The following is a 23,778-nucleotide window of genomic DNA, read 5'->3' on the forward strand; positions in this document are numbered from 1 at the left end:
GAATCTGTGAGAAGAAAGTAATTTTGCATGTATCAGGACAATTTCACAGTAATTAGCTTTTTTGGCAAATTAATGAAAAATGAAGAGAAATTTGCTTCCTCCCATGTGGAGTCCATAATTTCCCTCATTTTCACATGTAAAACTAAAATAATGGCACACATGAACTGGAAATTTTCATACATGATTGAGTTTTTCATGTATGACTGAAGTTTTCCACACTTGAAAGTTACATTTCCTCATGTGCATTACATACTGTAGGTTCACGTGTCTGGCTTTTTTTTACAAGTGGAAACTAATTAAGTGAACACACGAGAAATGTTCATGTGAACTAGAAATTGTAACATGTGGATTGGACTTATGACACCAAAAAAAAAAAAACAATGAGAAATTAAATTGCGGAAACCTTTCATACAATTTTCACATGCAATCGGCTGCTTTCCTAAAATGAACAGGAAAATAAAATAATGTCACGCGTCAACAGGACATTTTCACAACCGATTTCCAAATTTCCACATTTTTACACGTGAATTACATGCATTCATATGTGTTCACTTATCATACCATACGCGGCACATTTAAATGCATTCCCTGTGTGGTGTTTCTGGTTTATTAGCCACTGCTGTCAGTGCAGCCGTTATAATTAAAACACCAGAAGACATTTTGTCTCTTCAAGTCGTCACCTTCGTACAGAAATGACAGCCAGGATCACTTGTTACACAGTGAAGACAAAGAAAAAAAAGCAAAAGCTGCTATTTATTCTCTTCAACGCTGTCAGACTCCAACAAGTACAATTATTATCATTATTCATCTTCAACCTCAGTACACACTGTGTCATCCGCTGCGATAAAATGATCAAAACTCTTGCGGGGCTTTGTTGTTAATAGCTGAAACAACACGAGAGGCAAGAGGCCGGTCCAGACCAGCAGCCTTGTTGCAATTCTGCCAACACACTCCTCCGCCTGTCTCTCTAATGAACCTGCCGCATATTAATCCCTATCACTAATGAGGCCATTCAGAATGATAAGCTTCCCCTGCATTCACTAATGAACACATGCTAAAGCTGCCTGGGCCTCTGCTAAGCACTCGTCAGCCGCTCTAAATCACGCAGCGGCACCTGCCTGTCACAGCAGACACCCGGAAGAAGACCGTGGCGGCGTCAGCCCAAATGAATTACGCTTCAACAGGTCGATAAGACGCAAACATGACATTCTTTATTGTTCACTCGTGAAGCTTCAAAAGGGAGAATGACACAAAGATTGAGCCAGGTGGATCCAGGTACTCCGGGACCAGAACTTGAAGGGTCAGTTCACTCAAATTACTTTTTCTTTGATGGAAAGCAGCTCCGATGAGATTTTCCAGATCTTTCTTCTTACTGATTGTAAATAGTTTATAAAACATTATTTCTACAGGGGAAGATTTTATTAGTGTGAATGCTGAAGGCTATTGTTCTTCTGGAATTTATTAAACTTTTTATTCTTCTTCCATACGTTTTTCGGCACGCTTCTTCTCCTACAGTTCTTGAGCTATTGAATCCATTCAAGTATCAAAATGTGCAGCTTTTTAAGGACATGTGAGCTTCTATTTTTCTTTCTTCTACCTTTCATAATTTTGGAAATATTAAGCTTTTTATGCAAAATTTTGCCCATTCTTCTTTATGGGGATTTTTTCAAATTTCACTCAGCTATAACTTCAGCATACGTTCAGCTATTGAAACCATTCAGCTATTAAAACGTTCAGCTTTTTAAGCTCTTTCAGCCTTCTGCTTTTCAGCTTTTCAACTTTTTCATAAATTCAGCTTTTTATGAAAAAAATTTAACAATGCCGCAAATGGGAAAAGCTTCAAATCCTCTTCAAAAATCCTCGACTTTCAACCTCTTCTTCTCCCTCATGCTTTGAGCTAGAGACACCATTCCAACTTTAAAAGAGTCACAAAACCTTGAACTACTGGGCTTGTATTCTGGTTTTAAAGATATTGTACGATTTTGGACTAATCACAGTTTTAGTTTGAAGAACTTTTAGCCCGTCTTCTGACTTTATAATGGGTGTGTATTGCGTGAGCTAGAGTGCGTGACATCATCAACTGCTGCACCCCAGAGTGTAGAGCAGCTCCAAAAGTGAGAAAAAAAATTCTCTTCAGCTTGATTTAGATCCCGAACCTTTTACTCAACATAGACAATGTATACATAGAAATGTAGGAAAACTCATTGGCTTTCAGATGATTGTCTAATTTTAGATGTACGAGTTACAGTTTTGGATGTGGAAGCCCTGGAGTGACAAGAAGTGAAGCAGCTGCCCCATAAGCCCCAATGTTAATTGAGCCTAAAGTTCTAGAGGACAGCAGACGGTACCTGATTTGTCTCTCGCGTTTGTGCCCTCATTTCTCACTTTCCAGAAATAAAAACCAGATGACCGAGATCAGCAATACCTCCTCTCTCTCTATCTCTCTATCTATAGATGTTTTGACCCTAACTATTAACTATTAATGTTTTTTCTAAAATCGCAGGGGTTTGTGAGGCATTTTCCAATTCATTCTTATGGGGACAGCGTGTGTCTCTGTAGAATGTGTGTGTATTGCGTCAGCTAGAGTGAGTGACACAATCACCTGATTGGAGAGCAGCTGGAACACTGGAGAGAGAATTCTATTCAGCTGGATTTGAATCCAGCATCTTTTACTTTACATAGATGATGCAGCCATTTTAAGCTCTTTCTGCCTTTAACTTTCAACCGATTCAGTGTTTTTTCACCTTTTTAAATTCTTTCTGCTTTTAACTGTCCACCGTTCCAGTGTTTTTTCATATTTTTAACCTCTTTCTGCCCTCTTGCTCTAGACCTTTTTAGCCTTTTCAGATATTCATTTTTCTGCCTTTTCAACTCCTTCAAACATTCTGCTTCATGTTCAGATATGAAAATGTTCAACTTTTTAAACTCTTTCAGCCCTCCTCAGCTCATCTGCCTTTTCATCTTTTAAAAATATTCATCTTTGTACCTTTGCCGCTTTTTTATACATTTTGCTTCATGTTCCGCTACAGAAACTGTTCAGCTATTTTTTCACCTTTTCAAGCTCTTTCGGCCCTCTTGCTCTACACCTTTTTAGCCTTTTCAGATGTTCATCTTTCTGCCTTTTCAACTCCTTTAAACATTCCGCTTCATGTTCAGCTTTGAAAATGTTCAACTTTTTAAACTCTTTCAGCCCTCTTCAGCTTTTCTGTCTTTCCATCTTTTGAAAATATTCATCTCTCTGCCTTTTGAGCTTCTTTATACATTCAGCTTCATGTTCAGCTACAGAAACTGTTCCGCTATCAGCGTGTTCAGCTTTTTATGCTCTTTCTGCCTTTAGCTTTTCAGCTTTTTCAGCTTGTCAGCAGAACATTCAGCAGATTTCCCTTCAGCCTTCAGCATTCACACTGTATTTTCGCAGGAAATGCAATTTGTCTAGTTTTTTTTATTGTTCTTAAAAACACTCATCTGTATCACAACACATCCACATGCCCAGACAAAAACAAACACACAGACACACCACAGCTGGCAACGGCACACATATTCTAAATTATATATGAATTGGATTCAAATTATAGACAACCAGACAGAGATAATAACTATAATACAATACAATACGCCCTAGCCTTGACAGGAAAAATAAGTCAAGAAACAACGAATAGAATAAATTAGTAAGACACGGGCAGGGGAAGAAAAGGAGAAAAAAAAAGAAATGAAAGGGGAAAAAGGAGGGGGATCGCTACTTAGTGATAACTGTAGTGTGTTTCTCAAAAAATGTCCAGAAGGGGCGCCATACTCTGTATAAATCACTCTCTGATCCTTGAATAGTGTGATGTGATTTCTCTAAGTTCATGCAGGACATAATATCTGTAATCCAGTGTTAGTAGAGTCCCTCCACTTAAAGGGGCTCTGTGTAGTTCTGGAGAAGAGATTCTCAAACTCAAACTCCTTTAAGTACTGTTGTGAATTAAAAAGGAGACAGGGTTGAACCACTGCAAGGCTTCATTGCAATCCGGTTGTACTTTAGGTGAACTGATCATTTAAAGGTGAACAATGTGGTGGTCTTAAAACAAGATCCACATTGCTCTGTCTACTATTTAAATGGTCTTTTCTGTGCAAATCATCAGAAGACACGAATAATAACATTCAGATGTCATGACCTCAGTTTTTTCAGTGGTGACACCATGACGCACTCTTCAAAACAGAATGTTTTACATTAGAAACAGCGGCGGCAGATTTTTCAATGTGTCAGAGGCGTTGATATGTCACCTCTTCTGTGACAACTTGACAACTGTTACCACTTCCACACATAGCGTATCTGGCTGTTTGTCACGTCACTCCAACAAACCCTACGGGATATCGTGATGTATTGTGCAGGAGTTAGGAAGAAGGTGCGTGCCGGCAGCCCATCTGCTTACAGCGCCGCCTCTTCACTCTCACAGCTTTAAGCCTCCCCCTGCCAGGGGAACAGCTTCGCCATCACCGGGACTCCCGCCATGTCTCTCTACAGCCCACACAGCCTGGGCTCAAATGAAAGATTTCAGAGTAAGTGTAGATGTATACACCTCGGCATCGACCAGCATCTCGTCCTGCTGTTTTACGGGTAAGTCAAAGAAGTCAAACTCAGAGGGTGCACCACCAAAAGTATTGTGCTGGCAGGATGTTTCGGGCTTCAGGTTTTGATGGACTGGAGCTCTGGCAGCCATATTAAGTCTTTGTAGGTCCTTTTTCAGCACATAAATAGTCCTTCCGAGGACAGAACACCTTCAACTAAACTCTTATTTTGCTCTCCACAAAAACTGACGTACTCTTGACGTAATCCTTCAACATCTGAACATGTCTCAACACACTCCCACCACAGTATCCAACTCTGTGAAGGACCATCTGTGCCGGCTGAAGCTGTTTGTAAGGCTGCCTAATGGGAGCCCATGAAAAATCTTGGTGGATGATCCAAAAGTGAATCAGAGAACGCTCCGAGTGCCAGATGAGATTGTGCTCCGAGAGGTGTCACCCTAAACGATCCATGCCAGGTCGCAAAAATGCTTGAAGAGGTAAGAGAGGAGAAGAAATGCCAGAAAAGACAGACGTCAATGTCAGCCTGCGGAAGCTCAGCCTGCACACCTGTAATAAAACATGTGGACACAAACCGAACTTTTCAGCAATCAAAGGAGTTGATGCTGACATTTAGAGGTGATCATCAGACACAACAGAGGAGCTGAAGCAAGTTGTTGCGTTGGTTTTTATGCCTTGTCTATTTGTGTGCGCAATAAATCAACTCTGTCACCTGACAGCTGATACTGGACAAATCTGCAAAAACCCATGTGCTCAGTGTCTTCTAAAACATTTAAGCGATGTAAATAATTTCATGCTAAACTCACGACAGTCTTATATAAATGACTGAAGTGGTGCCAGATGTTGTCTCGGGTTTGACAGTGGATTTGTTAAGCTGGCAACAAGAAGAAGAATGTTGACATACGAATTTAGATCTTGCACAGAACAATCTGTAGATGGGCTGTTCATTCAAGACAGTTGATTGGCCGTCATGGGATTTCAAGCTGTGTTGAATCAATTCTTACATAGCAAACCAGTCGTAAATGATTCAAATGTGTGACTTTGTGACATAGATAACACAAAGTCACAGATTTAAAAGGCGGGAATACTGACAAGGCGTTTCAGGACCAGTGTTTTCTGTGGGAGAGAGGAGTTTCTGGCGGTGCAGACTTTGACTTTTCTTAACTTTCAAAACCTTAAAAATCACAAGAACATTTATGCAACACTGAAGGAAAGAAAAGTTCTTGTGAACTACTATGGTTTCAGTCTGCTTCATAGTATCCGGTTTGACACAAACAAGCATGGACATGGCCCCTCTTCCTGTGATAAATATCCAGGTTTAGCTCCCACAAACACGGCTGGAAAAATCCCAGTTCTCCTTAAAAACAGCCAGTGGTCTCAAGCTTATAGATGCCGCAACGCAGACTCGCTTTTTTCCGACACCGTGCCTCAAAGCGACACTAATGAGAGCAGTGGAAAATAAGCCAGAACTGTAAAGAAGCAAATAGAAGCAACGAGCTGGAATGAGCTGAGACGGTCTTTAGAGATAAAGTGACACAAATCTTGTGTAGCACTGTATACCCATGCAACACATCACTCCGACTGTGTAATCAGATGCACATTCTCAGCAGGATGCTGTGCAAGGTATTACCAGCTTGTTAGCTAACTTTGATGATATTTATCAGCGTTTGAATCACTTAAGAGCAAATACATTCAGTCCAGGAGTCTTGCTGAAAGGAAAAAAAAAAGTTTCATTATTTGGCACCTACAGCTCCAATTTCATTCCATTTATTCAATATTAATACTTATTTTAATTGCTCGCTTTAAGGGCTGAGAGCAGGCTCTTCTCTGTATCTGCTGCCACTCATCTGCATCAGCATGTAAAGGTTGGATTTATTATGTCGCCGCGACCTGGGTGCGGTTGATCGGCACATGAGCGTCATGACATTTTCCACCAGTCAGAGTGGCTGTGGGCCTGTAAAAGAGGTCGGGTCGTGTCACAGCAAATGAAACAGCCAATGCCTTATATGACGCCCTCTGCCATGTACAATAGCTTTCTCAAAGGCCTGGATGATTCTGTGGGTCATTATTAGAGGAGCAGACGCTGATCTCTTTACTATAGACACCAAATGTCAGTAGATATTGTGCTCATGTGGGGGTTATTTCTGCCCGTGGACAACGTTCAGCATTTAAGCCTCTCGCTGAGATAGCGGCGTGATTTATGTGATACCTTGGCATTTTCAATCCACGGCCCCTTAGATAAAATGAGGAATCTGAACAAGGTTACCACACCATTTTGGTGAAAAATAAAGGATAAGAGGATGTACTTTCTTGGGTGAAAAAACAAATAACTAAAATTCAAAATGCCAAGGGGGAAAGTGCAGCAGATAAGGGATTAAAGTTAATTTTTCATTTGGCTGATAATACACAGCAAGTGTGATTTCTGTGCTGCAATGAGAAGCATTTACAAGCCTCAACTAGCTGCCGGTACGCGCACTGAATCTGAAATAGATCCACTTTTAGCTCCCTGTGCCGATTACCTTAAGCTTTTCCCAAATGCATTCAACTTCCCCTCTCACTCACATCTTGCAAAAACATCAAACTGGATGCCAAATAGTCGTAGAAAGCATTATGGTCCTCTTCAGTGGCCATGGCTATGCCTCTTCTGAAAACACACCTACGTCCTCATATCACTATTTCAAAGTCAATCGTTGGTTTAACACATTTTTGTGTTAATGCATCACAGAGGAGGGGGGAAAGGTGTCTATGTGAAAGTGGGCCATTGGGAAGACTGATGGATAGCATTACGCCAAACGGCCCATTATGAGGGAGCCGTGGATCATAAACAAATGACATAACGATCACGAGGTGGTGTAGGAGTGGAGGGGAAGATGGGTATTCTATCTGGCTACACTAAATGCAGCAGTTAACGGGTTCCACTTATGATAAATCATGGAGGCACTGAAGGGAGGCCAAGCCGGTCCACCACTTGTGCTCTTAAAGACCAAACACAGTCCAGCAGGGCTGCCTTCATCTCTCCATCTTCCTCTTCCTTTTGTGTCATTTACCTGCAAACGCACAAAGAAAAAAAAACACAACCCGCTCCTTCTTCTGCCTTCGTAGTGGCAGTTAAAAAGCGGCAGAGCGGCTCGGTCATCCAGGGGGCTCCATGATCTATGCTGATGACACCAACTCTCGGGCACATACAGTAGCACAAACTCCATTTGGAGTGACCTTAGTCATAACCCGGTCTCACACCGCTGACTGCGATAGATACCCCCATTCATCACCAGGGATCCTCAAATTGGCCCTCTGACAATGACTTCCACTTCACAAATTAGTAAATCAACAACTACATACATGCGGAAATGTACGAATAGCTGTAATTATCTGTAGGGAGAGAGGCGTTATTAATCATAATAAAGGCTCGTGCCAAGGTGGTCATGTTGTTAAAAGGAGCGTACCATTATGAAAAGGTGCCGGAGTCTTCACAAGGACGTGCGCTGCATTCAAGTCAAAGTTGATGTCAGCATTTGAGTTGAAATTTCTAGCGTCCGACCTCCAAGTGTTCCGGGTGTCAAATGTAAACAGAAACATGGCTGACCATGACAAACTGATGTTTCTGTGGCAAGTGTACACACAGCTGTTCAACCACTGTCGTCAGCATATTCATCCCTGTGGCGCCATTGTTCTGTGACTTCCAACAACTGCTTCTACATGAAAACAGACTCAGACTTTGTGACTTCATAAGTTTCGTTTTTGTTGAATTTATCTTCACGCATGCTGTGATTTTCCACTTACTTTCTTTGTCCTTTTCCTGCCCTTTACTGCCTACACCTGTGTTTCATTTGTTCATCAGTCTTTATGTACTTAGGTTTATCTTTTTCCCTCTTTCTATCAGTTATCTGTTTGCCTCCTGGGATCGGTTCAACTCCTTGCCTGTTTTCCAGATTTTGTCCCCGGCCACTTTCTGGTTTGTTCTTTCTTTGGCTCTGCATACTTTTTAGATTGTTATCATCATTTATATAATGACATGCCCCAAATGGGCACAATACAACTTTAAAGGTGCAATATGTAAGAACTGGTCACCTGTCGAATTTATACTCAAGACAAACAGGTCCTGTGTCACCAGCACAACCACTGACTGCTGTTAGCAAGTTAGCTGTTAGCTGTGCATCTAGTGGTCTGTAATGAGAGCTCCAACATGGGAGTTTACACTGCTTACACTTCACCGTCTGTTGATAATTTGAGGGTTTTTTTTTAATACCTTTGGCTAAAATTCTTACAAACTGAATATTTAAAAATAAAATCTTCAGGATTAAGTCTTAAGTCTACTTTCTGTTGACATTTTTATTTAGCGGCACATCGTCATAAATTTGTCTTTGACCAAACAACCTAAAAGCAAACTGTGAACCCAGGGAAAGGTGCCCACTTTGCACAGGTGGGAATCCAATCTTGTTAAAAGCTTCAATTAACTAAGTGGCATAAATGAATCAAACGTGACTAATTTCACACTTGAGAACTCCACTTACTTACTCATGTAGTGTGTTATCAATTCAAGGTTCTTATGCACCTGATTTGAAGTCACACCACATAATATGTCTGGAGTAGTTTAGTGCACACACAGCTAACTGGTTTGTTCTCGGTTCTCTACTGTACTTGAGATGGTCTCTGCACTTTATTCATCTCAGAGTCCAGCCGAGCGGTCAAGTATCTGCCAGTCAAAACTACACCCAGGAGGAAGAGAGATGTATCAGTCCAAAACAACTGTGTGATAGCGCCACATTTCCTATCCACTTAGGAAATGGGCTGAGCAAATTCAATTCAATCCAAATGAGTTCAATTAATACTTGATGTAATCTAATTTGAGAAAATATTGCGCAGGGGCCATTATTAGTATGCTGTAGCTCGAGATTCAAGTTCTGTGTGAGCTTCGGAAATGAGTCACAGTTGAAGTTTGAGCCATTTTGAAGTTTTCACAGTCGCCTCTGGGTCTCTCCTTAAAGTCCCTCACTGAGGAGCAGCCAACGGAATCTGAATTTATTCATTCGCTCTCTTTGTGTCTTCTTGCAGTCACAGCCAATCATAAATCAAGTCCCGTTAGAAAATTACCGTATGTCAGATATGTGGATTCAGCTGCCAGGAGCATATATTTTCTGCCAATATTCTATATTTTTCTCCACAAGTTGGACTGTTTCTCACATATTTGCAGTATGGAGAAGTCTACTGCTAAGCAAACTAATTAAATTGTGATAGATGAGTTAGAAACTCCTGAAGCTAGAGTGTCCGGCCCCGGCTATTCAGCAGCAGGTAAACTGCGGAACACATTACTGAGATTAAAAGCAGAACTAATTTGCTGTAACATCATTAGATGGCTAAATTACATCATAAGTGTGCAAGGAGGACATGTTTCTTTATTTCTGGAAGGAGCTGCTGTCACATGAACAGCAACTGATTTGACTGTCAAGTCAACCCCAAACTCCCCTCAGAAACTGCTTGATTCAGCTGAGGTGCACAGGACTCAACAACAATGTTCTACCTTACTGAGAAGGCCGACACTCAACGCACTGCCCTGAAGGAGACCCTGTTAGACAAGTGTGAGAGTGAGACTCATGAAGAAATAAATATTTTCTGCCTATCTTCTGATTTTCATATAACATGTTCCCTACAAGCTGTTACTCCAGAAGCATTCGCTTTTATGACTGACACAGATGTCAGTGTTTCGCTGGTGTCTTGCACCCAGGTAGATTGACATATAAGAACACACACAGGCATACATACAAGCGCCGCTAACGTTAACTATTATTAACATCGTCGTTGCAGAAGAGGCAATGTAATACTTTTCCAGGAACACATAAAAGGCTACTTGTAGTTTGGCAAACTTGAACTTAGGATGTTCTTCCAGCAGGCTACCTTTTCCCTGCGTATCTGAGTATTATGTTTAGACGGACTTGAAGCTTTAATGTGTATTCCTGTTTTCCATCAGAAAATGCTAGCTAACAGGAGCAGGATAGAGAAAACAAATAACGCACATTTCTCCGATCATCACAAATGTAAGACAAAGTGCATTCAAAATAACATTTAAACACCAGTTGCAAATCAGGTCCGCCCCAAAACTCAACAAAAATACTTTGGATTCACAAAACACTCCGTGGACACACAATCTGTCAGCGTGCCTATCCCGCGATTGATTGAAATTGCTGTCGCATCAGATTGGCAATTACAACAAGTATGTGATTACAGTGATCGCTTTCAAAATGACCGTCCCTGAACGTGCTGTCACTCTGGCACATTTAATTAAACCAATCAGTGCGAGTGTAATGTTTGCCTCTCAACTAGTCATCACACAATCACACAAACAGAGAGCCTCTCTTTCAGCTGGCTGTTTGCATTTTATTGGACACTTAAAACCTTGTTGTGGATGAAGATTTATGTTTTCTCTTTCGTTTGAGATGATATGCTACAAATTTTTATATTGTGTGCTATATTATGTGTTTGGTATCATTCAGCCTTTCACAATTGAGAAGCTCAGTCATTCCAAGCCTCCCTTGCTCAATCATTAGCTTGCATTTTGTCCAAAAAGCATGGTCCTTTATCCTTCAGGGTTGAAACATTTAAAATTTGTTGTGTGAATGTCTGAACTTTGAAAGTCAAAGTGAATCTTTTCCGAAAAATGTGGCAAGTGTTGAGGAAAAACAATAAACTTCCAAAATTCAATATGTCATGGTTCTCTGAAATGGGAAACAAAGGAGAGCTAAAATTGTTTTATGTTTTTTCTTGTTTTTTTGAGAAACAATTATCTCTGAAAGTAGAGCATTATGGTAGAACTCCAATAAAGGGTTGTAAAAGTCAAACACAAATTTGCCTTCCACTTTCTTTCTTTCTTTCTTTCTTTCTTTCTTTCTTTCTTTCTTTCTTTCTTTCTTCTCTCCTCTTTATCTCGCTTTCTGCTCATTACAGTGAACAACAGAAAAGGAGACAAACTTTTTTCTATCATAGATTCTGATTTAAAACAAAACACTAACTGTGGACTAACAGGTGTGGAAATGGTTAGACGGACATATTCCCTAAAATAACTCAAGATTCAGTTTGACTTTAACAGCCCCCTCTTAACGCCAAACTCCGCAAATAGTCCACTGTTTATTTCCAAGCCTGAGGCCATTTGCCCAAAGCACTCAGTCCATTTGCTGAAGCGTAAAAGCTGTCGAATCTGGGTGTGGTCCAGAAGCACAATTTAAAGTCTGACTCCTCTACAAGCAAAACTGCTGCAGTCCCCTGCCATCCACACAGCTGTGAAAGCCATCAGGTCTGCAGACTGGAAAGTGAGCAATGTTGTTGCTTAAATGAGCTTATCATTACACATAATGAGGCATTATGTTCAGTAGCACAAATAAGAGGAGAGGGATGTTGTGGTCCGCAGGAGGGACCAAATCTCCAAAATGAAAAAACAGGTACATAATGAATTTTACACGAAAGGTCGGTTTACCCATCATAAGGGGCACTAATCACACTGTGAAAAAAACTGAGTTATGTTTTCTGAAATCAACCCCCTGATTTGTTCTTGGAAATTCCTTTCCTTATTCAACAATTGAATCATATATTTGTTAATACCTTGGTTAACATCACAACAATTAATAATTACAATTACAAGACATATCAATTAACTGTCAGTTAATGTTTATTACTGCATTAACTAAGATCAATAGCATCTTTATAAATAAATAAATAAATATTGTATATTTAATACCTTAGTTAACATACAGTTAATAATATATAATATATATATTCAACTGTGAATGTATGTTTAATAAGTACTTGGGACTTGCTTCACCTTGACCAGCTACAATACTACTTAAAAAATAATGTTAGTAATATATAAATTCAAGATGAAATTTATCTTCCATTAGTCTAATTTTGAATGCATGACTTTTGGTTCATTTTAGTTTTACTTCAGTTAAGTGAGAAGGTATGTGTCGATATATGGTTTATCTAAAAATGACCTTTTTAATACAATCTTTACAAAGCGAAGGATAAAACGTCTCACCCCGTCCAGTGTAACAGCTACAGCACCACAAAAGAAGACATGTTGACGGATACGTACCAATCATAAACCACTTTAAAAATATTATTAACTCCACCTCTAATCCTAAACCCAGCCATGACACAATCCTCTCTCACAAATGAATCCAAATAAGACAACAAACTCAGAGAGAAGCATTGATTTCCACATGTGTGTTCACAGTCCAACACTTAACACTGATATTTCCCAGCTTTGAGCAAAATGAGTTAACAGCTTCGCTTTGATTGAACATCCACATCACCATGGCAACTTCAGCGCAACTGCCAAATCCCCTGCTTCTCTTTAGCAGGAAATGATCTATGGCATGTTGATTGGTATATTCTATTGCATTCCATCACTCTTGTTTCCATTTCATCTGCCGAGCTAAACACATCCCGCAAAATGTCATGACTAATCTGTCCGTCGTGTGGTGGTGCGGCGACCTTTCTCTGTTCCTGCGAGGGCACTTTCGCAGAGGATTTGCATGGGATTCGATCCACTTCTTTCATGTTTTCATTATCTGAGAAGACTTCGATTCAATACATGAAAAGGTGCATTCAAAAAGAAGGAGAGAAACTGCTTCAGTGTGGTTGAGCAATACATCAAGAGACTCGTGTAAAGAAAACAGAGCAACCCAGAAGCCTGTAGCACTAAAACCCAACCAACATGTACAAAAGCAAAGCCACTGCACACAAATAAATCACTATATGCTAATTAAACACATATATCACAGGTGCACACTGTGTTCCTGTGTGACCACATACACACATTTTCATGTTTTCTGTTTGTTTTCTGTATATGATTTATATTTAGATCTTATGCTGGGTTAAAGGAATAACATATGTTTTGCACCTTGCAAATGCATAAGGGTATAACCAAATATATGATGTCTTGCATGAAAAATAGTAAAGTATGTCCACAACATCTGTTCACCATCTCTTAACTTTGCTTGACTTAATCATGAGAAAAGGGGTGATTATTGTTAAGACAATAATAAGATAATTGTCGTGGTTTGGGTTTTTGCAGCATTATTTTGTAGATCATCTCCTTGTGTATCATGTTTTACTTTCCACTTTCTATCTTTGTCTATTCCCCACCCTTTTTTCTTCATTTGCCTTCCTTTTGTTGCTTGCATTTTACATTTTGGAGCTTGGATGTGGGATTTTTGACATCAGTTTATCATTAAAGCTTGCTTTTTCTTCTTTTACCACCCTGACTCTCTGTGCATTGCATTTGAAACCCTTTTTTCATAAACTCTACCAATAAAGACCAACTTGTAGTTATTGACCTGTGAGTCTAAAATACCATTTGCAGCTGTGTGGCACCACATTGTGAGTTGTTTTGTAACCTTATTAAAAGCAAGACACCATTTCTAATGCAATGGTTAATTATAAGATTTCAGGCATTTTGCTTCCATAACATGTCTTATTTCATTCTCACGGAAATACAGATTAAAGGTTTTATTTTAGTTAAGATTTATACTCTGTAGATTTATGCAAATAAGTGCATATTTCTTCTAATGGCATAATTTTCACATGTTACCAATTCACCTGTGTTCTCCCCATGAAAACACATTCTGTAAAGTTTAAGAGAATTTGTTCAAACTTCACTCAAAACATGGACAAAAAGTGCAAAATAATTATCAAACTTTAGCCAAAAAAAACAACAACTGCGTCCACCAGTTAAGTTTTATGACGGTTATCTTTTCACCACATTCCATCCGTCTCTCCGAGCTACAGCAGAATTATAAAAAGGGAAATTAAAGCTGCTGTCATGGATTGGTCTATAGTTTCCTAATTTCCTGTTTTATGTTATAGTTCTGTCCTCCTGTTTCATGTTATCTTTTCACTTCCTCTCTTCTTCCCTTTCCCACCTTTTTACCTGCAAACCTGTGTCTCAGTAGTTAATCACTCCCTGTTTATTGAAGCCTGTGTTTTCCCCTCACCCTGTTCTTTTCGTCTGTTCTCGCCGTCACGTCACTGCTGTTGTCTCCTTCTTTTCATCCTTGGTCTCCAGTGATCCTTTGTCTGTGTTCTCCCTGTGTTCCCCTTGGACTTACGGTTTGTTCTCCGGTTTTGTTTTACTGTTCAGTTGTCTATTCTCTTAATTTCCAGCCTTTTTGTTGCCTGCCTCTTTGTTTATCACATTTTGGATTATTGGACTGTGGTTTTCAGCTTTCATTAAAGCTCGCTTTTTGTTGTGAGCCTCCCGGCCTCCATGTCTCCATTTGGATCCTGTTTTTGTCAACCTAGCAGCAGCAGCCCTTGCAACCCCTCATTGCTGAACACTGACTGTTCAAAACACCTCTGAATTTTTATGTGTGTGGCTATTCCTGGTCAAATTTGATGTAGATGCTCAACTGGCTACAAGGAGTAAGTCAAAATAAAGACAATGTCATTTCCTGCGGCCAGTAGGTGGCACTTAAAATTGAATACTGCCGTGTAAACCTGTGCAGTCCGGGGCAGACTGTGCAATGTACCGTTTGAGTTAAAGCAACTTCCTGTTTCATGGTGACTCATCCAAAAATGGGCTGCATCGCCAAGTAAAACTCATGCTTTCATCACAGCGTTGTTAAAATTACCCTGACAAAATACAGTTAAAGCTGTATGAGAAGTTCTTAAAGGAAAACGCCTGTAAAAGGCTGAAAATCAGGAATAACTTAAATGTGGTTGACATCCTGTTCTGTAAAGGTCATGGTACAAGAGGCCTTTTTTGAAGATCCAGGTGTGATACACATGTGTAGTGAATCTAAATCAGACATGTCAAACTCAAGGCCCGCAGGCCTCATCCGGCCTGTGGCACAATTATATCCGGCCTACGACAAAATATCATATGTTCATCATATCTGGCCTGCTTGCATATAAAACGTATAACGTTGACACTAAATGTCCCAGAATGCACTGCAACAGTGAGCATGCCCAGACCGGCAAGCCCACCTGCACCTTCCCCCAACTTCATTATCCATCTGAGGTCAGAAGTCAACTGAACATGGCACTGTGCCCTATCACACAAAGGGTGCGATGGTGAAGTCGAGCGAAAGTGCTTAAAAGCAAAGGGAAAGACACCACAGCGCGCCGGGATGAAAAGTGGAGATGCGGTCTGGCGTTTTACTGCAACATATTGACATATATCACTGTGCTAAAGCTGCAGCTTCCAGGGACAGGAGTCTTTTCTCCGTGATGAAGATTAACAAAAACCCACAAAAGGAGCCGTCTCACTGATGCACAGCTTCACTCTATCTTGACGGTTTCCACAGCACAAAACCTGACCCCAAAAATCGATGAACCGGCAGCTCAGAAAAGGTGCCAAGCATCTAGCTCTAGCACATCATCATTTTCCTTTTGTTTTGACTGTTTATCGTTCTTAACAAATGTTGACGCTCAACATAGTCATGGACTTTTAATTTTGGCCATGAAACGTGTTTCAGTAGTTGCTGTTTAGGGGGCGCCAGCGAGCCATTTTTCACCACATGTGAGTTACTTTTATTTATTTATTATTATTTTGTTGCAACGTTTTGTTAGTTGTTTGTGTTAGTTTCGCTTAACCATAGCAACAAAAAAGCATAAACAGTTGTTAAGTTGCCACTTTAAATGAGTGGAAGGGTATTTAACAGGGAGCTAGACTAGCGGTTTCTATTTACTTCCAGATAAAATGCTAACCTAAGTTAAAATACTTCAAAATAGTAATACCCCGGGGGTTTCTGGAGTGTTTCAGTTGGTACCTGTGGTGACACGGTCCAGAGGCAGCGACGTGAAACGGATACCCGTCCCGAGGCTTGGTCCTGCACCGGTTCCTCCGTCCCGCAGGCAGCAGTGGCGACGCCCAACGTCCAGAGTCGTCCGCGGCGTCTCTTGATTAGCAGCTGCCGATGCTAACAGCTAGCAACAGTCCCGTCCTGTCTGTAGCTTGTGCCAGTAACGAAGCCCTCACCTGTAAACACACCCGGTTAACTTACACTCTTTAACAAAATAAACAAACACTCGCCTAAACTCCCGGTTGATAACGGTAAATAATACTTTTCATAAAGTTATTCGAAAGTTTGCTCGGGCTTGTCTCATTGTCTTTTATCTTCTAGCCCCGCTCCTCTAACATATGAACGGTTAATCCCGAATAACTGAAAAAAATGATTGACACCTGTCAAACCGAACCCCAATATCAGAAAAATGAGGCGTTCAAAAGCCTCTCAAAACGTAGGACATTTCGGCATCATTCGCCACGTTAACCATGTAAATGTTAACAGCAGCAATACATTTATAGGCCCGCATCAGAGCACTTTACCAACTGAGATAAATGTAGTACACTCATATAAACAAATTAGCGCTACACGACTCTTTGCCAGAAAGCAAATGAGCACATTTAAATTCTGATTTGACAACACTGTGATATTTTCACTTATTCTTCAGTAGTAGAACGCTGTGTTTCTGAATCAGTCCAGTAAATACTGGCTGTAAGAGAACTGAGCCATGGCTTATTTCCTCCTATAATGTTGAAAGACCACTTTTGAATACCCAAAATATATTTTTAAAAAACAGAAGCCACCCATTATGTTTTTTTTCACACATTTGTACCTGTGTCTGGTGACAGGAGATTGTGATTTACAGACCGATGTGAGCTTAATTTACAACCGAATCCAGGTGTTAATGCTTCCTTCTGTCTTTCTTCAAATTGCATAAAGTGGCATCGGTTCTGATAAGTGGCAAAAAAAAAAATTATAATCAAAGTTGAGAATCTATCCGATTTACTTGAGAAGCTGCTTCATCACCTCTGACTGGATTACTTCACCTGACTCTCCATCTGTTCCTCTCACTTAGTCTGTGTTCCCTCTCATGAATAATAGCAAACATGCTTTCGTGCAAACACGGCGCGCTGTTTTGCCACTAATGCTCTGGATCCCAGTGTGAAATCATCAAATTGGCATATTGTAAAATCGGGATAAAATGCTCCAAATAAAAAGCCCTTGAGAAGAAAAAGACACGCTTGCATTTTCGCAGCTCTGGAACTATTCTTCCAATCAATGCAAAGTAATGAGCTGTATTACCATAAAACAAGAGCTATTTGCAAAACTGAGTGTGTGCCAGAATTTTGGGGGGAAACTCGGCTTGATTTCATGAAAATGAAGGCGCTGCATGAATTCGTACTTAATCAAGGCAAAAACATGCAACATATTATATGATGAGATGGTGGATTTGAGCACACAGAGGTCTCTGTGATTCTCTCAGGAAGGCAGCAGTGTTACTGGAAAGTTTGCTCGTGTTTCAATTTTACCCCCTTTATTTGGCACACTTAACTGATTCACTTCCACTTGAACGAACATCATAGCTCTTAAAAACACTTTTTTGCACCCACGTTTCAGTGTGAAAGTTCAATCTCGACCTTGGGCATAACTCACAGTCATTTTTTAAATCAAAAACAGTTCCAGGCTTCACAGTAGAGAAGATTTTCTGCTTCTCTCAGTTTACCAACTTTTTCTGTACTATGGTCCAGATGGTTACTCAATTCTGATTGGCTGCAGGGTGTCAATTAAACTTGATGCACCGCGCCTCTAGAATTGTGTTCCATCTACTATTCAAACCGATTGTTGCCAGAGAAATGGAGTAATGAAAAAAATATTTTGGGTCCTGGCTATTTTGTTACTGTGAGAAATCCATGGTTTCTGTCAAGGCAGCGGTGTGTTCAGTCGCCTCTCGCTATACCTTCCTGGAGAGACCCAAAGTGAAGGAAGGAACTCACGAAACATCTGAGTCACGTCAGATTTCCATCAGCAGTGGTGGTTGTTTAAAAATTAAGACAACTCCAGTGTCTCCATACAACTAAAATGATGACATTCTCTTCTCTGAACAGTAAATATGAAGCTAGTTAGCTTAGCATAAACCTGGCTCTGTTAGAACCTAGCAGCTGCTTAGCTTAGCATGAGCCTGACTGTTGAAAAATGACAAACTCTGAAGCAAGCAGCCATTTAGCCTGGAATAAACCTGGTTGTGTCAAAAAATAATAACAGACTGAAGCTACTTAGCCTAGCATCAACCTTGCTGAGTTGAAAAATGACAAGATTTGAAGCTTCAGCTACGTAACTTCTCCTAGCAGATACACTATATTACCAAAAGTATTCGCTCACCCATTCAAATGATCAGAATCAGGTGTTCTAATCACTTGGCCTGGCCCCAGGTGTATAAATTCAAGCACTCAGGCATGCAGACTGTGAAACAAGACATTTGTGAAAGAATGGGCCGCTCTCAGGAGCTCAGTGAATTCCAGCGTGGAACTGTCATAGGATGCCACTTGTGCAACAAATCCAGTCGTGAAAGTTCCTCGCTCCTAAATATTCCACAGTCAACTGTCAGCTCTATTATAACAAAATGGAAGCATTTGGGAACAACAGCAACTCAGCCACGAAGTGGTAGGCCACGTAAAGTGACGGAGAGGGGTCAGCGGATGCTGAAGCGCATAGTGCAAAGAGGTCGCCGACTTTCTGCACAGTCAATTGCTAGAGAGCTACAAACTTCATGTGACCTTCAGATTAGCCCAAGTACAGTACGCAGAGAGCTTCATGGAATGGGTTTCCATGGCCGAGCAGCTGCAGCCAAGCCACACATCACCAAGTGCAATGCAAGGCGTCGGATGCAATGGTGTAAAGCACGCCGTCACTGGCCTCTAGAGCAGTGGAGACGCGTTCTCTGGAGTGATGAATCACGCTTTTCCATCTGGCAATCTGATGGACGAGTCTGGGTTTGGAGGTTGCCAGGAGAACGGTACATTTCAGATTGCATTGTGCCAACTGTGAAATTTGGTGGAGGAGGAATTATGGTATGGGGTTGTTTTTCAGGAGCTGGGCTTGGCCCCTTAGTTCCAGTGAAAGGAACATTGAATGCTTCAGGATACCAAAACATTTTGGACAATTCCATGCTCCCAACCTTGTGGGAACAGTTTGGAGCGGGCCCCTTCCTCTTCCAACATGACTGTGCACCAGTGCACAAAGCAAGGTCCATAAAGACGTGGATGACAGAGTCTGGTGTGGATGAACTTGACTGGCCTGCACAGAGTCCTGACCTGAACCCGATAGAACACCTTTGGGATGAATTAGAGCGGAGACTGAGAGCCAGGCCTTCTCGACCAACATCAGTGTGTGACCTCACCAATGCGCTTTTGGAAGAATGGTCAAAAATTCCTATAAACACTCTCCTCAACCTTGTGGACAGTCTTCCCAGAAGAGTTGAAGCTGTAATAGCTGCAAAAGGTGGACCGACATCATATTGAATTCTATGAGTTAGGAATGGGATGGCACTTCAGTTCATAGAATGAGTAAAGGCAGGTGAGCGAATACTTTTGGTAATATAGTGTAGCTTACCTAACAGTGTTCTTATGCAAATCTCAGCAAAAAAGGACATATGCACATTTCCCAAGAAAAGCTAGGAAGAAGACATTAAATTAAGACTGCCTTGCTGTGCTCTGGTTTCATTTATGTGTTTTCCTACCACCCTTAAACTGGAATAACATCACAACTGTTGAGATTGTAACAATAGAGACTGCTGAGCTCAATATTCACGGTTTTGTTTTGTTTGTTGCAGCCTACAAACTTTTCTCATACAAAAGAAGTGTTGTTGCGACTCTTTTGAGTTTAATAAACTTTAACTAAACTAGACTGATATCAGATGCTGCTTCCTTAGTTGTAAATCTCAACATTAATTAGACTTTTTTTTTTTGTTGACATCACTCATTATGTAACACAAATGCTGTTTTATTTGATTCACAGTGTGCTGGGATGAAATCAGACAGCGCTGTGAGGGAGGGATGCACAAGGTACCTAGCTCTGAAAAGACTGGATATCAGGTAATGATTTTAGTCACAACTGGGAATTGGGCAATTGGGCAATTGGGAAGCAACCTAAACCAAAACTAATATCACATCTTCGGATGCTGTTCGCGATTTTAAAAAAAAAGAAAAAGAAAAAGTGGTATGCAGAATAACCAGCTTTTATTCAAAGTCCCACAAAGAGGCAACTGTTCTGTCTGCAGATTATGTAACTCACCCTGAGCTTATGAAAGCAAATACGTGCTCCACAAAGGAAGTAAGTGAAAAGACCCAAAAGAAGACAGGATTTACAGCAGAACTGAACACTGCCGCTGCTGTTACTCCTACATGCTGCATAATGCTGTCACTAGCTGTGCATTGATGTGTTCTGCTGGGGCAAGCGAGGACACCTCCACCTATAACTTGTGAAAATATACTGTCAAATCTCTCCTCCTGCAGCTAAATTTAGAGCACATTTTGCTTTTGTTGACGCGCTCTATGTCTTCGCAATCCGGCGTCTAGCTGTAAAGTTCTGTCACTACAGGTTCCGCACGTGCCGCGATGCAACAGTACCACCCTCTCTGTAGACGCATGGCAAATGGGCCGCACTTAAATAGCACTTTTCCACCTAAATAGAACAAAGCGTTTCACAACGTCTGCCATTAATCCATTCATACACCAACTCTGTCTGCCGGTAATTACGTTTATATGCAGGTAATGTGCTCTGCCGAGTGCGTTGTGATGAGGTATGTAATGGCGGCCTGGAATATATATTCATTTTCACTTTTCTTTATGCACTTGTGCTTCATTATCACCTCCAATCACCTCTGAATCTGATGAGCATCAACACCACCACTAACTGTGACCTCAATGCTAATTGAATTAACATCTCGATGAAGGTGTCAAAAGTCATCACATCCACACTGCGAACTTTCCTTAATCTTAATTAAGAGATGATGGAAACTAAACATTACAATAAATACAATAATCATGCTCTTATAGCTCTAATAGCTTTATTCCATTCCGAGGGGACATTTTATAGGAAGACGAACACTTCTGCATCAACATTAGGGAACTTTCATTAGATTCATTAAGTGTAAATATTCCCTCATTTAGCTGTTGAATATGTATTTTATATGTAAGACATTGTTAACTGTTTGTGGCGCAGGAATATGCACATGACCACGTGTTCATCCTATGTTTTAAAGATTTCATGTGAGACACAAATGTGCAGGCTTTGAAAACCAACTGAGACAATGGAGAATAATTATCTTCCCGTCTACATGCTAAATAGACCATATTACACAGCACAAAGCACTTGACAATACCTCTCATTCACCTATTCACAGACATCAGCCGCAGTGGTGCTGCCATGTAAGACGATGGCCAATTTCGGGGTTCAGTGTTCTGCTCAGGGACACACTGCCAAGGACAACACTGAGCCACAAAGCCACCCTGTCAATCAATCATGTCTAGCCTGATTTATTGGACTTAAAACACAATGGCGCAATGTGGTATCAAAACACAATAGAGCCAAAACGCACCAGAAAAACATGTTTGTACGGTGTTTTGGGGTTTTTTTTTTGTGCGTCCTTGCATATATTTGCGTCCATTGCTCAGCGGCGACCTCTTCTGACAGTCGTAATTATGACAGGAGCAGCAAGTCAGGTGGCTATAAAAAGCAATAAGGAAAAGGCAGGGTTGACTTTCACCCAGGAGAATGCTGTTTGTGTCATTAGTGAAACCAAAAGTCAGTGGTAACTTTGTAGTTTTGGTGCCTAAACAACCGTTTCGCAACGTTAATAACAGTCCGAAAGTCATATTATAACATATGAAATGTGTGTCAGCAAGTTTTATTTTGAAAGTCCAACTTGACTTTGCAAAAAGTTTTGTGCCTACACAGAGACGGTGGAGTGTGGGACACTGGCAATGGAGTATTTGGTCCACTGGTCTTGCGCAGAGTCTACAAAACTTTCTAGAAAAGTACATGAATATTGATTTCATGAGAGTTATCCGACTTGAGGTGAGTGACCTTTATTAAGCCAAAGGCTTTACACACACTGACAGCCAGTGGAAACAGGTGTGAGAGGAGAGAGGACAGACACGCAACCAGCTTTGACACCGTCAGTCTGAAATCCTTAAAAAGCTACACAGTCAGCTTTCACAGCTTCAGATAGACGTCACTGCCTTTATTGTTTGACCTGCCCCTTGTATGTCGACGGGTCAGCCTTGTTGAAGCCCTCTCCTTTTATTTCCTGTGAGACTTTTCTCAAAGGTCCTCCGGATGTGTTATTCTAAGAATTATCACTGCTCGTGTGCAGAGGGAAATAAATGACGCTGACAGGTTTAAAGAAAATCACCGAGGACAAGTGGAAAAATGACAATGACATGCTTAGCAGGCAGTAGAAATTAGAGAATTATGATAAACCTGTCAAACAGCAATGCACAGACAACATTGACTGTGAAAATGATTATACGGGGGTGTTTTACTTTGAAGTGGAGAAGAAAAAGCGTCTGAATAACATAAAGCAAAAAAAAAACACAGGGGTGATGCAAGGCAAGCCCGTCTTGCAAGCGTGTTAAAAACAAAGGCAAAGAAATGAGAGCAAGGATCTGGAGTGCTGTTGCCAACTCCTCCAGTGTTCTTACACTCAGCCTGCAAATAGTTTACTCACCACATATAACAGTGGTTTGACAGATGATTATTCCAATATGATTAACCCTGTCAGAAGTGATTTATCTTCCACTCATTTTCATGTTGCCCATCTTGAACATAGAAACGGAGGCAAATGAACATTTCCTATTAGCTCCTGTCTTCGTAAAATGTTTGCAGATGATGGACAGTTTGAGTGAGTCAGCGTACATGTATTGGACATTTTAGGGAAATATGCTTAATTGCTTGCATACGGCTCATCACTTACTGAGTTTGGATTTGGTTCTTCCTGCTGCGGTGCGTTCGTGTGTGTCAAGTTTGGATGTGAAAGCAGCATGGTCGCCAAGAAGTTGTTTTGCATTTTATCACTCAGCTTTGACTGATCACAGGGCAATCGTGCAAATTTTCCCCAGTCGGAAAAACATTTTCCAAGTATTCCTACACCACATGAGCTCGCAATATAGCCAGGAGTCAGTGAACTTAGCTTAGTATTAAGATTGGGTGTTTAAAGCAGGCAGTAACAAAGGTAAATGTACTTATGTGGGCTCAACTTAATTTACACGTTTATTTTTACAACAGTAGAATAAGTTGGATCAACGCTATCATATTAAGTAATTCCCAATAATCGTAAATCATCTAAATCAGACCTAATACATTAAGTTGACCCAGCGTCAGTACATCAACTTAATTACATTACATTTGCGGGGACCAATAAATGTATGATGTCCAC

At 40.7% G+C, this 23,778-nt stretch overlaps 1 protein-coding gene across 7 annotated transcripts in view; it reads right to left on the bottom strand.

The window, feature by feature from the left end:
* The window catches only part of LOC119015499 (neural cell adhesion molecule 2-like), a 499,946-nt gene that overhangs the window by 419,780 nt on the left and 56,388 nt on the right, over positions 1-23,778 (bottom strand). For 2 of the 7 annotated variants that reach the window (XM_037091542.1, XM_037091541.1), the window contains exon 1: positions 16,329-16,753. The gene's annotated coding sequence lies outside the window, so the exon portion shown is untranslated. Of the gene's footprint in view, positions 1-16,328; positions 16,760-23,778 lie in introns of those variants that run through there. The other 5 variants (XM_037091536.1, XM_037091539.1, XM_037091537.1 and 2 more) reach the window with 4 other exon arrangements.

The sequence above is a fragment of the Acanthopagrus latus genome, chromosome 24 (genome assembly GCF_904848185.1).
Source record: "Acanthopagrus latus isolate v.2019 chromosome 24, fAcaLat1.1, whole genome shotgun sequence".
NCBI lineage: Eukaryota > Metazoa > Chordata > Actinopteri > Spariformes > Sparidae > Acanthopagrus > Acanthopagrus latus.